This window comes from Eubalaena glacialis, chromosome 1 (assembly GCF_028564815.1).
Source record: "Eubalaena glacialis isolate mEubGla1 chromosome 1, mEubGla1.1.hap2.+ XY, whole genome shotgun sequence".
Taxonomy (NCBI): Eukaryota; Metazoa; Chordata; class Mammalia; order Artiodactyla; family Balaenidae; genus Eubalaena; species Eubalaena glacialis.
In genome coordinates this window covers 146,884,826-146,901,283 of record NC_083716.1, presented here as the reverse complement: position 1 = coordinate 146,901,283, position 16,458 = coordinate 146,884,826, and positions in this window count along the sequence as shown.

Sequence of the window (16,458 nt, the reverse complement as noted above, 5' to 3'; positions counted from 1 at the left end):
CAATGAATTTTATAGTTATTACTGCCCCAAATGCCAGGAAAAATAAAAACCATTCGTTCATCCTATAACCTTGCCTTCTCATACACGTGAGATTTATCTCCCAAAGATAATTGCAGAAAAACCCAAGGAAATGGGTCGTTTATCATGTTTTGCAGTACATTATTGAATTCCAAAGAATTAACCCTTATGATGTAATCTGAAGACTGGGATTGTTCAAATGAATTGCAAACCTAAGTTCATCCAAAGCCTCTTAAATCACAAGACCCTCAGCAATCGCAAGTGTTGACAGGAGGTGACTGTCTCACCAGGATCCCTGCATAGAAGAGACACTCAGTGAGGGGTCATTGATATAGCATGTCTTTGAACTCTTTGTTGGAAGGTTTAATTTGATAAATTACTTATTTACAGGAGCACACTGTGGAGAAAAATCTTTATAGATGCTGTTGGGCTGCTTAAACAGGAGTGGATAAACTCAGCAGGTAAGAAATGCAATGTGAGGGACTTCCCTGGTGGCGCAGTGGTTGAGAATCCGCCTGCCAATGCGGGGGACATGGGTTCAATCCCTGGTCCAGGAAGATCCCACATGCCACAGAGCAACTAAGCCCATGCGCCACAACTACTGAGCCTGTGCTCTAGAGCCCACGTGCCGCAACTACTGAGCCCACGTGCCACATCTACTGAAGCCCGCGTGCTGCAACTACTGAGCCCATGCGCCACATCTACAGAAGCCCATGTGCCTAGAGCCTGTGCTCTGCAACAAGAGAAGCCACCACAGTGAGAAGCCTGCGCACCACAACAAAGACTAGCCCCTGCTTGCTGCAACTAGAGAAAGCCCGCACATAGCAGGTGAAGACCGAACGCAGCCAAAAAATAAATTAAAATTTTTTAAAAAATCATTAAAAAAAAAAAAAAGAAATGCAATGTGAGTTAAATGTTTTGGGGGTCTCCCTTGGAACAATCAAACCTGTGATCACATGTCACCTGTCTAAGGACCACCACTCACTCATCCCAGATATCAGTGTCAGAAATCAGGGCACCATTTTCAAGGCTCATGTAGTTGGCATTTCTCCAACATCAACACCAAAGAGCTGTGTCTTCACAGGCAGACATGGGATGTATCTCTGGTGAATGTGTTATGAAAAAAGTATAGTTTTTTTTTTTTTTAGTTTAAACAACATTTTTTTAAGGTGTAAATCTTGACTCTACCACTTACAAGCTGTGTCATAGTGGATGAGTTACTTAATCTCTTTAAGCTTTGGTTTCTTCATTTATAAAATGGAGACCATAGAACTCCTCCTTGGATGGGTAGTTATAGGGATTAAACAGGTGGATGGATACTCAGCTCCTGAGTCCATAGACCAGCAAAAACAACTTAAATAGCTTTAGGAGACTGGAGGGTAACACAAATAAGTAAAGCATGGTAAATGTAAAGCCATAAAAGGTGATAAAAACTGTGGCAGATTGGCATTCAAATTCAATTTTTAAAAATGGTTTTTGAGAACAAAATTTCATTCCATCTTAAAGTTTGTGATCTGTGCCCTGGCATTCAATAAGTGTTAAGCCTTCTCTCTTCTCTCTTCTGTTCTATGTTGATAATGTGTTCCTTTTTTTTTTTTTTTTTTTCATCTATTCCAGTGATTCTTAACAGGATAAGTTTTGAAAACTTGTGGCATTTTTGATGCTACTGGCATTTGTTGAGAAGAGAAATTAAGGGCAGTAGCTCACATAATGAAGGTGAAATCTTGCTTGAAATTATCTGAGCCTAGAACCTAATTCTGTTTTTTTATGGAGACACAAGTATTTCTGCACCATTTTTGACATAAACTGCATTTTCAGGAACACAACTACCAGGGAAATTGCTTTATTTGAAACTTTACCAGAAGTCCTTTGCTACGGACTGAATTATGTCTCCCCAAAAATTCCTATGTTGAAGCCCTAACCTTCAATTACTATTTTGAGATGGAACCATTGGGAAGTAATTAAGTTTAGTTGAGGTCATGTTGGTGGAGTCCTCCTGGTGGGATTAATATCCTTATAAGAAAAGACAAGAGAGCATGTTTTTCTCTCTCCACCATGTGAGGATACAGCAAGAAGGCAGTTGCCTGAAAGGCAGAAAGAGAGACCTTATTAGTATCCAACTATGCTGGCACTCACATCTCTGACTTGCAGCCTCCAGAACTGAGATATAAATGTCTGTTGTTTAAGACACCCAGTCTATGATATTTTGTTATAGCAGCCCAAGCAGACTAAGATATCTTTCATCATTTCAGAAAATGAATGAAGAATAAATGCAAGATATCCATTTTTCTCAACTTGGTCTATAAATTTCAAGCAATCTCAATCAAACCCCAGCAAGTTATTTTGTGGATACAGACAAACTTATTCTAAAGTTTATATGGAGAGGCAAAAGACCCAGAGTAGCCAATACACTATTAAAGGGAAAGAATTAAGTTGAAGGACTGATGCTATCCAACTTCAAGACTTACTATAAAGCTACAGCAATCAGGACAGTGTGGAATTGGTGAAAGAATAGACACATATCAATGGGACAGAATATAGAGCCCAGAAACAGACCCACATAAATTGAGTCAACTGATCTTTGACAAAGGAGCAAAAGCAATACAATGGAGCAGAGATAATCTCTTCAACAAATGGTGCTGGAAGAACTGGAAACCCACATGCAAAAAAATGAATCTAGATACATACTTTACACCCTTCACAAAAATTATCTCAAAATGGATCATACAATAAATTGAAAAGTGCAAAACTATAAAACTCCTAGAAGATAACATGGGAGAAAACCTAGATGACCTTGGAAATGATTGTGACTTTTTAGATATAACATTGAAGGCATGACTCATGAAATAAATAACTAATAAACTGGACTGCATTAAAATTAAAAACTGCTCTGTGAAAAACAATGTTAAAAGAATTAAAAAAAAAAATAGAAGACAAGCCACAGACTAGGAGAAAAAAATTTCAAAAGATATCTGATAAAGGACTATCATCCAAAATATACAAAGAACTCTTAAAATTCAACAATAAGAAAACAAATCACCTGATTAAAAAATGGACTAAAGACCTTAACAGATACCTTACCAAAGAAGATACATAGGTGGAAAATAAGCATATGAAAAGGTTCTTCACATCATATGTCATCAAGGAAACGCAAACTAAGCAATAATGAGATACCACTACCTATCTATTAGATGACAAAAATCGAGAATACTGATAACAGCAAATGCTGGTGAGGATACGGAGCAGCAGGAACTCTCATACATTGCCGATAGGAATGCAAAATGGTACAGCTCCTTTGGAAGGCAGTTTGGTGGTTTGTTATAAAACTAAACATACTCTTACCATACAATTCAGCAATCACACTCCTTGGTAGTCACCCAAAGGAGTTAAAATGTCCACACAAAACCTGCACACAGATGTTTATAGCAGCTTTGTTCATAACTGTCAAAACTCGGAAGTAACCAAGATGTTCTCCAGTAGGTAAATGGATAAAGAAACTGTGTAACATTATTATCATTATATTATTCACCACTAAAAAGTAAGTGATCGAGGGGCTTCCCTGGTGGCACAGTGGTTGAGAATCTGCCTGCCAATGCAGGGGACACGGGTTCGAGCCCTGGTCTGGGAAGATCCCACATGCCGCGGAGCAACTAGGCCCGTGAGCCACAATTACTGAGCCTGCGCGTCTGGAGCCTGTGCTCCGCAACAAGAGAGGCCGCGATAGTGAGAGGCCCGCGCACCGTGATGAAGACTGGCCCCCACTTGCCGCAACTAGAGAAAGCCCTCGCACAGAAACGAAAGACCCAACACAGCCATAAATAAATAAATAAATAAATAAATTTTAAAAATTAAAAAAAAAAAAAAAGTAAGTGATCAAGCCATGAAAAGACATGGAGGAACTACATACTATACGATTCCAACTATGTGACATTCTGGAGAACACAAAACTGCGGAGACAGTAGAAAGATCAGTAGTTGCCAGGCCTGGGAGGAAGGGAGACGGATGACTAGGAATAACCCAGAGGATTTTTAGAACAGTGAAAATACTCTGTATGATATTATAATGATGCACACAAGCCATTACACATTTGTTTAAACCCACAGAATGGACAACAGCAAGAGTGAACTCTAATGTAAATATGGACTTTGGGTGAATGTAATGTGTCAATGTAGGTTCATCAATTGTAACGAAAGTATCACACTGGTGGAGGATGTTGATGATGGAGAAGGTTATGCATATGTAGGGGCAGGGAGTAAATAAGAAGTCCGGGTACCTTCCCCTCAATTTTTCTGTGAACCTACAGTTGCTCTAAAAAAAATTAAGACTTTTAAAAAAACTCCTATGAATGAAAGTAATGCCTTTTGGGTATTTGAGTTATTGATAGAACACACAAGTAGGGTTTTGCATTCAAAGTGATTCTTTACAGATGTGTAAAGAGGTAAGCACTTGACAACTTCATTATGTCTGCCAGTATAGTCCTGCCTAAGCATTTACATTTTGAAATATGTATTAATTTATTATAAATTACTTATCTTTTATATTTTCTCTTTATTACAGGCAAGGCATTATATGGATTTTTTACGAATACGAGTAGGTAGAGGATATCATCTATGAAAATTATTTCAGGGTGGTGAAGGGGTCATTACAAAATATTTTCTATGAAAAGAGACAGAACTGTTAAGGTGAGAAGCCTCTTATCTAGATTTTAGCTTCAGAACCAACTCATGGAAATTGCCTTTAATCTCAGATGGGTCACCCTCAAATCCCAATGATAAACTCTACTGAAAAACCATGAAAGTAAAGGGAATCATTCATGCAGCAATAACAGTAGTGACAAAGCAATATTAAAGGACTATTGAATTTTACTGGAAAGAGTCACCAACACAAGGAAATGCAGATAAGAATCGCCCCTCTCCCGACACTGTGTGGCTGCAAGTCATTAAGGTGAGGGATGCATCAATTTTCTGCCTATTTGCTCTCCACTGAGCCTGTCCTACAGCGTTAATGTTATTTTAATGTCACTTTTACTCCATAGATTTTGCAGGATAAAATATTATTTAGTTATCACCTTTCAAACTAACTGCTGTAATTAAAGGAAATCATATATTAATTAAAGAAAACTGCTTATTCTTAGAGACTGGAGCAAAAGCAGCAGCCAAGGTAAATGCCCTTGTTTAATGCAGAAGTTCCATGTGGTGATTTTGTAAAACCTTTGAAGCTGGGTTTTAAATGCAAAGTAACATCTCTCAATGACCTACCACATTAATTTACAGAAAAGCTGCTTCAACCATTTCTCTTTATAGGTATAAGATAAAAGCCCCTAACTTGCAGCTGGCAAGAGAAAAATCTGATCAATCCAGCAGTTATTCGGGCTACAGATTCAGATGGACTTGCTTGCTGAATTGACAACACCTTTCGCTGGGTTGACTGACGCTTTGATGGATTTGCCAGTTTGGACAGGGGGTCCCATCCTCCAGCACCCTCCAATCATACCTCCTGTTACAGGACCACAACTGACTTGAGAGTGGGGTCTGGGTTTCTCAAGGCTCCTCCAGCCTGCTGCAGAATGACTGAGCTTTCTATTAAAATGCTGATTCCTAGGCTCACCACAGGCTGCATCTGACTTCCTGGAATCTGGGCCCAGGAACCTGTATTTTAATCAACTTTCTAGGTTCTTCCCATACCCCTTAGAGAACTACCAGTGTAATGACCTGCTGGGGTCCCTGTTCCCAGGACCACATTATGACTTAATGGATGGCTTCTGTGTACTTTACTCACTTGCTTTTGTAGGCCACTTCCTTCATTAAAAAAATGTTAAATGTATATTTTATGACTACATCAGTATACAGATGAATGTATTAATTGATATTTATTAAAACATTTTCTCCAACCTGAAAGTTCTATTTTCTTTCTTATTGTGAAAGAACCTGAAATACTTTCGTGAGTCCCTAAAAGTATCGTGGGCCCCAGGCCCTGTGTGTGCTCTGTCTTACGGATGCATCAGCTCTACCTGCCTCGATATCCTTTTAGTCCCCACAAGCTGGGGCTATTTTACTTCACTTCCTGTAAAATCTCCTAACAAGATGATGAGACCTACACTGGCTTTGGGAGGGTGATCTAAAGAAATAAAAATTCAAGTGATCTAAGGAAGAGGGGATGGAGAGGGAGTTATCAGGATCTCCTTGGAAGCTTTTGAAATATAGTATGTATTCTCAAAACCCTGGTTGGGGTGAGGGTGAGAAGGTCTCAAAACACCTGAGAATGATTCCCTAACTCCTGGTTACCTCTAGAACATCTCAGTGTCAAGTATCCTGTTACTAATCAAGCCCTAACTCTATTTTTATTAATAATTCTCTGCCAGGCACTGTGCTAAGTGCTTCACACACAACATCTCATTTGATCTTCCTAACAATATACCCCCATTTAAGAGATGAGGACACTGAGGCCCAGAGAGGTCAAGTCTATTGCCCAGTCACACAGTGAGGCAAAGGTAGAACCGAGATTTGAACTTGAATTTCTTAGATGTCAGAGCATCCATTCTTACCCTTGCTCGCTGCTGCCCCAAAGCTGTCCTCTGTTCCTTAGCCCCATTACCTAAATCCAGGTTGTGTTGTCTCCTACTGAGTCCTGCCTTGGTGACCCGCCCTCGCCCTGAAGCCAGGGACTACTCTTGACTTTACCCTCTATTCACAGGCTGGGGTCTCCACACAATGCAGCTCCAAACTGCCCTTCATGGCACCCCACCACCTGCCAGCCAGCACTACCACCTCTTGCTGAATCTCCTTGATGCCACACACCTGCTTAGGTTTTATTCAATTTATCATTCACTCATTCATTCAACTGACATTCAATAAGTCTCTTTATACCAGCCGTCTGCAAGGCCCTAGAATAGGACAATATTGGCCCTACCCCAAGATGCTCAGGTCCTGCTGGAGGGGAAGTACAGATAATTGTAACACAGCCTGTGAAGAGCCCTGGCAGGAGGTAGGAGCGCAGTGCCGTGGAGGCCCAGGGATAATGGGATAATCCTGCTGGCTCTGGCCTCTCTCTCACTACCTGGCCGAGCTGGATCGCCCCCAAGCAAAGCCCTGCCCCAGATGTCTCTTCAGGTCTGGCTTTGCCATGACCTGCCAAGCTCCACATTTGGGAAGTTCTAGAATGGTTGGGCTGCTGATCATGTGCACACATCTTAAAGGATTACCTCTCTCATTAGTCATCCTGCCTAGAAAAAGTGATCTTTTAAAATCCTATGTCACTATTTACACAGGAATTTCACTGGAACACTCCAGAGTGGAAATCAGTAGTTGTCATCTCCTCAAGGGGATTTATTTAGTGAAGTACTAAAAGCCTCATTATTAAAGTGATCTCACCTTTAAGCCCGTCAAGTACCCTGAACACTAAGAACAGCAGAGAAGGTTTTCCTCTATTTTGAAGTTCAATGATTTAAGGTGGAATTAATATTTCATGTCAAAACCACACAAATATTTTCATTAAACCTCTTCCATTGGGGGCACTCACAGCATTTCCTGGAATCTCTCTCTACAGCATGTCTTAGGTTTTCCAGTTACATTGCCCCACTTAAGTCCCTTCAGGACACAAGCACTGTCTCACTCACCTTGGTGTTGCCCACAGCCCCGTGCCTGGCACAGGAAATACTCCCCAAGTCAAAGAAGGCAAGCTGTTGGCCCCTGGGCCAGATTCTGACCACAGAAGTGGATTCTATAGCTGACACATTGTTTTTTAAAAGTTTTACAATTTCTCATCTTTAAAAATGTTCACAGAGGTCTCCAAGTTTTCTTGAAATATATCAAAACCAGCAACATGGATGCTGATCAACCACTGCCTGTAAGCCACTCATGCCGAGAGTTCCCCCCTTCAGATGGGCTTGGTGGGTCTCCTCCCCTCACCTGCTTAACCCACTCCTAGGACCACCCTGCCCTGGAGGCATCCGTGTCTGTGGCCCCCGTAACCACTGCTGGTTAGAATAACTGTCGCCACATCTTGCTCTCCTCAAGCCAACCCAGGTCACCCCAAAGCAAGAGAATACTGCAAAATAATAGAGACAAACGAGCACAATTGAATGGGAACACGGGAGACCGATATAGGATGTGAAAATAGAGCACAGGAACCACCTGTGGAGAAAAGGTAGTTCGGATGGGTGCAGTCTGCAGCAGAAATGCCTACTTATCTCTGCATTTGGAAATGTACGACCGGGACACGTTGAGTTTAACGAGAGGGCTTGGAAATAAGGACAGAATCTCCACAGTCTGGGCACTGGAGGAGCCGCCGCACAGCACCCTGCCTAACTCAAGAGCGAGGTGCTCCCCGCCTCTCCAGGCAGACGCAGCCCTGCACGAGTCCCCACTGCACGGCACTCAGACAGGCAAGAAGTCTCCGAAGCCTGCAGTTTGGATCTCACCAGCCCGTCCCCGCCAAATTGACTAACCTTGCGATTTCTCTCGGCCTTGGTTAAAGTTCTCAGACGTCCACATTGCCTCTCTCCGCGTTGTGAGACATCGGCAGGGTTCCCCACCACGCCCCGCGCCGGCAGTGGGCTGGAAAAGATGGCGGCTGGATGGGTGACGCTCGCGGACTAGCGAGCGTCAGTAATGGGACTCAGGGTCAAGGGTCATTACGTACCTGCCGGCTCGCTAAACAGCTGTAACGATCTACAAAGAATGAGGCTGAGCGCATGTGAATATCATACCGCCTAATCCGCTTCAGATGCACAGGGAACAGATTTTCACACAACAGAAGACGCACACAGACACACACACGTTGAAACTTGCTCACTCTCTGGATTTTACTATGGAATATTAAGAGTCAAGGGCTGTTGTCTTTTAGAAATTATAACTTTGCAGGTCCAGGCTACCTAAGTAAAAGTGTAGAAATTGGCATCCGTGGCGTACCATTCCAGCCCCCATGCCTTTTCCCATATTGTCTCTGCTCTTAAAATGCCCTCACCTGCCTTCCATCATCTATCAATGAAAGCAGGGTTAAAGCAGCTGTGTAATAGCTTGTGCTGGCACTGTGCCTGGCCTAACCTGAAAGACCATGACCCATCCACAGGCAAGAGAGCAGAGCTTTTCAAAGACACTGTGCTAGCCAAACAAAGCATCCTCTGCATTCCTGGATATACGTGTCCTCAGATCCATCCCTACCCTTCCCTGCTCTACTCTGTGTCACACGGTCCACAGCCCTGCAGCTTTCCCATGCTCCCGCATCAGACGTTTCACATTGTTCTGCTAGTGGAAGGCTCAGATGGAATTCTGGAGAACAGGAGGGAGGGAAAAGGTCAGGGTGTTTCTCCCCACTTCTCTCTTGCTCAGGCTGCACCTCCTCTGTCATTCCACCAACCAAAGACAAGCTGCCATGGTTCCAGCCTCCTTCAGATAACTCCAGGCCCTAGACTCTGATAATGCTGCCTTCTCCATTGTCCTTCTAACCTAGGAAGTGCAGTGCCTTCCAATTTTAATTTCTGAGTTAGTCTATGTCTTAGTCAGCTCAGGTTGCCATAATAAAATATCATAAACACAATGGCTTCAACAACAGAAATGTATTTCTCACAGTTCTGGAGGATAGGAAAACCAAAGTCAAAGTACTGGTCGATTTGGTTCCTGGTGAGGGCCCTCTTCCTGGCTTGCAGATGGCTGCTTTTTGCTGTGTGTTCATAGGGCCTTTCTTCTCCTTGGTCCATGTAGAAAGAGAGAATAAGTAAACTCTCTGATGTCTCTTCTTATAAGGACATAAATCCCATCATGAGGGCCCAACCCTCATGAACTCATCTAAACCTAATTACCTCCCGAAGTCCCCATCTTCAAATGCTATCACATTGGCGATTAGGTCTTTAACATATGAATTTTGGAGGGACACAATTCAGTCCATAGCATCCCGTTTGGCTTCCCAGCTACCCCTTCACCTTCACCCCTTCTGTATTAAATTCCCTCTTTCTGTAATACCTAGAGTGTTTTTTATTTCCCTACTTGGTAGCTAACTTTAGACCAAGCCAGTCTACAGCCATGATGCATACTGTGTATATATTGTCATGATACTTAACTTTCATGAGACAAGCACGCCGATACACTGCTGATAGGGGAGTAAGTGCATACAACATTTCTGAAAGGCAATTTGGCAAAATGAATAAAAGCCTTGTAATTTTCACATCATTTATCCCAGCAATTCCAAATCTAAGGGTTGATTCTAAAGAAATATTTGGATGAAAAGCCCACAGAATTATGTACAAGGATATTTATCATGCCTTTGATTATAATAATCCAAAATTGGAAGCACTCTAAATATCTAATAATCTGTATGATTTAACAATGGTGGCACATTATGTGATGGATGATAATTAATTAATATCAGGTAATTGATTTATTGCCTCCTTATTGCAGTGGGTTTGTATGGGAGGTGATCCCACAGCCTACTCTCAAGGCTCTTCTTTCAGGTGAACCCAAATCAAAATGGTGGGATAAAAGGAAGGAAGAAGGCAAGAAGGCAATAAATCAACTACCTGATATTTATTAATTCACTGCTGTCAGCTCCCAAGAAAGAACTCTGAGCTCCTTCTACCCAGATTCCTGACTATGAGTTCCTTGTCTGAGAAAAGTGAATGCACATAAAGTGATCCCCATTCCTACCAGACAGGTATACCACTCTCCCCTCTGATAATATAATAATTTCTAGACATTTGGGCAAATAGCACCTAAACTTTGATATGTGACCAAACACAGTACTGATAGGCCATGGATATCCCGAATCCATTTTTAATATTTCAGGCATCAGATGAGGTGACACTCCACTAGACATATTGCCTCCTTTGGGTGCTTGTAGAAACCAGAGGAGTGGGGATATAAGGATTGAGACTGGCAGTGGCAGGGAATCAACCCCATTCAGCAGCTACCCAATGTGTGCTGCTACGTGGAATAAAGAAACATCGCAGGAAAGATCTCAGAGGCAACAGAGAGACGTGTGACCACACATCATCTGTCCTAGAGAATGACACTGAGGACTCTGGAGAGTTCTGCCACCTTAGGGTACCAAATGTCCCAATTTACACGCTTCAGGGAACTTCATATTGCCTTTTATGTCCCATGTGTGGTAGGCATCCAATCGAAATTTGATGAACTAATTTAACCAGATGATTATTGCTCTTTCCCTTTACAGTTCAGTCTTGGAGAGGGGTGGTGACGGTGCTGGCTGCCATTTATTAAATATATGATCCCCAGCCCCCTCATTTCACAGGTAAGGAAACAAAAACCCAGATAGATTAAGTGTCCTGCCCAAGATAAACAGCTGACCATTGACAATGTTGGAACTTTGTCTCCCAAGCCAATATTTGTTCCATTATTCTCTGCTACTTCTACACTAATATGCCGATGAGAATTTAAACCTTGGAATTTCCATCGGCAATCTTAAGTAGGCTAAAGGGATAAAAATTATCCCTTCTCCTATAAAGGAAGGTGAGGAGTTCTCCTGGTCACTCTAAGCTTAAAAGTGTAACCCACTCAGTCTATGGTAATTTGTTATCATAGCCTAAACTGAGTAAGACACACACTAAGTATTCAAAATTGGGTGTGTATTATACACCTCCGGACCATCTTGATTCAGACTAGGCACATTTCAAGTGCTCAATAACCACATGTAGCTACTGGCTACCACATAGGACAGTGTGGCTGTAAGACAATGCTGCTCAAATTTTAATGTCCATAGAAGAACCTGAGGATCTTGTTAAAATGCTAGTTCTGATTCCCTAAGTCAGGGTAGATCCTGAGATTCTGGACTTCTCAGAAGCTCTCAAGTCCTGCCAATTTTGATGGTTCATGAAACTACATTTTGAACAGCAAGGATCTAGAATACCCTCAGTGGTGTGCTGGCATGGGTTCATGAGACTCGACTATGTGCATCTCTTCCTAAATCCATGTTCAGTGATGTCACATAGGGAGCTTAAAACCAGCCATAGGGAGAGACTTTACACAATAGAAATTGGCAAACAACACAAATCAAAGTGTTACCTTTTCTGGACAACTCCATTTCAGCAATTGTTGAACATTTACCAGCATATCACTGCTCATGGTCCAATGGGGAATCCCCAATTTCTAGCTCTTTTCTCAGTAATGCTATTATAGGTAATTTTTCTCCCCTCCTCGTCCCCCCACTTCTCCTCCTTCTCCTTGTCCTTCTTCTTCTTCCTCTTCCTCTTCCTTTTAGCCTTTTCTTCCTCCTCTTCTTCCTCCTTCTTCTTCTCTTCTATAGTTATCTTTTATAGTTAACATCTATTGTTCATGAAATATTTTTAAAATATACTTTTTTTTTTTACACAAGAAGTATACAGTGTTGAGAGATAAGGGGGCCCACTTCTAGTAAATATTATGCCTTTGTCATCTAAACAAGTCTTTTAACTCTGTCACTCACTTTCCCCACCTCTAGATTGAGCATAAACACATTTCCTCCGCCTGCTTAAAATAAATATTTGAAGAATAAAGTGAGATGACATCTTTTATTTTCAAGGTGACTTGACACAAATCCAAGGAAAAGAATGAAACTGATTAGCTGCTTCAGTCACCAAGAGCTCCACTGCTCTGGCGTGGCCAGGTTCTCTTCTAGGTCAGAGCTATTATTAAGGCCAGATAGAAAGTCTTCAGTTCTGAAGGGCATAGCTATCTTACTATGAATTTGCTGAACTCGTATTCTTGGGCAAGACCTAGCTGTCCCTGCTGGTTAAGAAAGCCTCATCAGCCAAAACAATCTTGAAAAAAAAAAGAAAAAAGTTATTGCATGCAATCTTCCCAATTCCAAAACTTACCAAAAGCTACCATAATCAAAACAGTGTGGCACTAGCATAAGGATGAACATACGGATCAATGAAATAGTATTGAGTCCAGAAATAAACCCATGTGTCTATGGCCAAATGATTCTGACACGAACACCAACACCATTCAGTGGGGAAAGAATAGTCTTTCCAAATGATGGAGGGACAACCCAAGAGCCACATACAAAAGAATTAATTTGGACCCTTACCTTATACTATATACAAAAATTAACTCAAAATGGATCAAATACCTAAATGTAAGAGCTAAAACTATAAAACCCTTAGAAGAAAACTTAGGTGTAATTATTTCTGACCCTGGATTAGGCAACAGTTTCTTAAAGATGACACCAAAAGCACAAGCAAAATAGAAAAATAAATAAATTGGATGTCATCAAAATTAAAAACTTTTGTGCATCAAAGGATATTATCAAGAAAGTGAAAAGATAACCTAAACTATGAGAGAAAATATTCACACATTACAAATTTGATAAAGGATTCACAACCAGAATGTATAAAGGGTTCCTAAACAACAAAAATAACAATTTAATTTAAAAATGGGAAAAGGATTTAAATACACATTTCTCCAAAGATATGCAGATGGCGAATAGGCACATGAAAAGATACTCTATATCACTAATCATTCCGAAAATGCAAATCAAAACCACAATCAAACCCATTAGAATTGCTACTATCAAAAATAAACAAACAAAATAACAAGTATTGATGAGAATATACGTGAATACGTATTTAGTGAATATAGTAAAAAAAAAAAAAAACACTGGATTGTACTCTTTAAAAAGGTGAATTTTTTGTTATGTAAATTTTCTCTCAATAAAAATGGAAAAGTAAGAAAGTGTGATCCCGATAATGTCTCTGATCACATTTAATCCATTCAACAAATAGCACCAAAACTGGGGGTTGGATTTTTGGGCTGGGTACTAACCATAAAGTGCCAGGGACAACTAACACAGTCTTTGCCCTCAGGTATCTTACTTTCTTGTCTGTCCACCCATCTATCTAAGCCTCACCATCAGCCCAGACTACTATTAAGAACAAATTAACACCACACTGCCATGACCAGGTTTATACTAGCCCAAAATATACTAGAAGTTGCTGTTGAGCCTTAAATATTTCAAGTCATTTTGTGTGTGTGTATGTATATATTTATATATACATATTGTATTAGTTTTCTAGGACCACCATAACAAAGTACCACAAACTGAGTGGTAAACAGAAACTTGTCTCACAGTTCTAAAGGCGAGAAGTTCAAGAGCAAGGTGTCAGCAGGGCCATGTTCTCTCTCAAGGTGCTAGGAAAGGATCTGACCCAGGCCTCTCTCCTAGCTTCTGTTAGTTCCTTGTAGTGGCATAATTTGACTCTTCACATCATGTTTCCCCTGTGTGCATGGCTGTGTCCAATGTCCCCTTTTTATAAGGACTCCAGTCATACTGGATTAGGGGGTCTACCCTACTCTAGTATGATCTTGTTTCAACTAACAGTATCTGCAACAACTCTTTGTTCAAATAAGCTCACTTTCTGAGGTACTGGGAGTTAGGACTATAACGTGAATTTTGGAGGGACACAGTTCAACCCATAAGAAACACACACTGTGTGTGCGTGTGCTCGCATGCGCACGTCCATAAAATTGCCTTCAATAGCATCTCTGAGGGATGGAAAAGGCAATTTAGTTTGGTCCCTATGCTCCAGATAAGTCTACTGAGGCTCAGAGAAGTTAAGGGATTAGGGGAATCCAGGTCTCTAGACTCTCAGGTGGCACATTTTCTACTTGGAACAGCGTGTGTCTTCGGATGCCATCACTTCTGCTGTTGCAACCACTGCCAAGTAGTCAGATTCCTGAGGGTTCTGACTTTGGCCAACACAGGTGTCAAGCTGGTGGGCAGTCCCTAAAGCATTTCTCAGACTGTGCTGACAGCATGCTGGCAGCAGAGTGGGCACTGGGATAAAAGCCTGTTCCAACACATGGCATTCCTCCCAAGCTGCCTGATATGCCTGCCTTCTTAAACAGCTAAGAATTGTTGGCAGCTGTGGGTGCAGAAAACCAGCAAGTTGAATCCATAGGAACCGCAGTGCAACATATTTCCAACCAAAGGGGCAAGTTATCCATCAACCCAGTCCCACCTAAAGCTTGCTAGTTATCACATGTTGCTGTGTCTTCCAAATCATTACCAGCCCAGTATCTAATTTACTGAGGCAGCATCTCAAATCTGGTATAATCTAGTTTTCAGCTAATAGAACACCACAAAATCGTCCTCTAATCTATTCCCAAGCCAAAATCCTTTTTAAAACAATACCTGAAGAGAAGAACAAGGCTATTGTCTTAAAAGACTTGAGGTAGGAGGGGGTTAATTAGCTTGGCAAAAACTCAAATTAACACCCACACCTAAGTGTCGCCTCCCAGAGATGGCTCATAGAAATGTGGACAACCAGACAAATCAGCTGAAAAGTAGAAACAGGAAAAGGGGATTTTTTGGAAAGATTCCTTAGGGGCTGTGGTAAAGACACCCTGGAGAGGAAGGCAGGAGACAGGAGGGCTGCCACTGCCTCAGCACTAGCTGCAGAGCTTCTGCTAAGTCGCTTCCCTTTCCTGAGCCTTGCTTTCCCCAGTTGTGAAATGAAAGTGCCGCACTGAGAGACTACCAATGTCCCTTCTGATTCTAAAATTTTATCTGGGAGGAAAACCAGGTAAATAAATTAGCCATATGCTCTCTAAATGAACAACAAATTCCAAAAAGACGTGTAGCTTCCATGCTGCTAAAGGCACCAAGCCCCAAGAAACACACTCTCCCACTGAGCTACCCCAGGCACTGTGGAGATAATTTCTGAAGCTGGAGAGAGAAAAATTCTGAGGCACCAAGCAGCACTGACCCTGCTTCTCCTGAGAACATATAAGTCAGCAGTCCCCAAGCACCAAGGGTGGCTCAGATAGCGTTTGGACTTGGAGACAACATGGGCTACTGGAGCATGGGGTCTCTCCAAAAGACGATGGGAACCTGGCATGAGGAAAGCATCACTGCAGACAAGGTGCGTCAAATGTCAATACTCACTGCCAAAAAGTTGTATGAGATTCTTACCATTAGTGACTATTCAAAGGACTGAAATCCCAGGAAGACAGGTATCACAATCAGTGATAGATATCTATTTTGGAGGTTGCATACTGGCCACCAGTAGACCAGATTTGGGCTGGTGACCTGCTTTAGTTGACCTGTACAGTGTTTTCCCAAAAAATAGTTTCCAACCTTAAAAAAAGTGGGACTTTTTTACATAAAAATACAGATTTCCAGCTTCTCTTGATTAGAATATTTGGTAGCACTGGGCTTTATTCCCACTTGGCTGCCATCATCTGGGGCTGAACATCACCTGCTCATGACAGATGGGGCTGGCTTCCCAATGTGTCACAGGCCAGTCATCAGCTTTGCTCATTTATGGTTCCTCTTCAGGCTCACTCAGGAATAAAGTGAGTGAGGCCCAGGAACATCCAATGCTGTTTGCAAAGGCAGAGGCATGGGTTTTGTCTCTGCAAACTTTTCAGTTTTCTGAGTGATAACCAGGGACCAAAGGTAGCACCATATAAATCATAAAATTAATAGGCAAAGAAAGATACTGGGAAC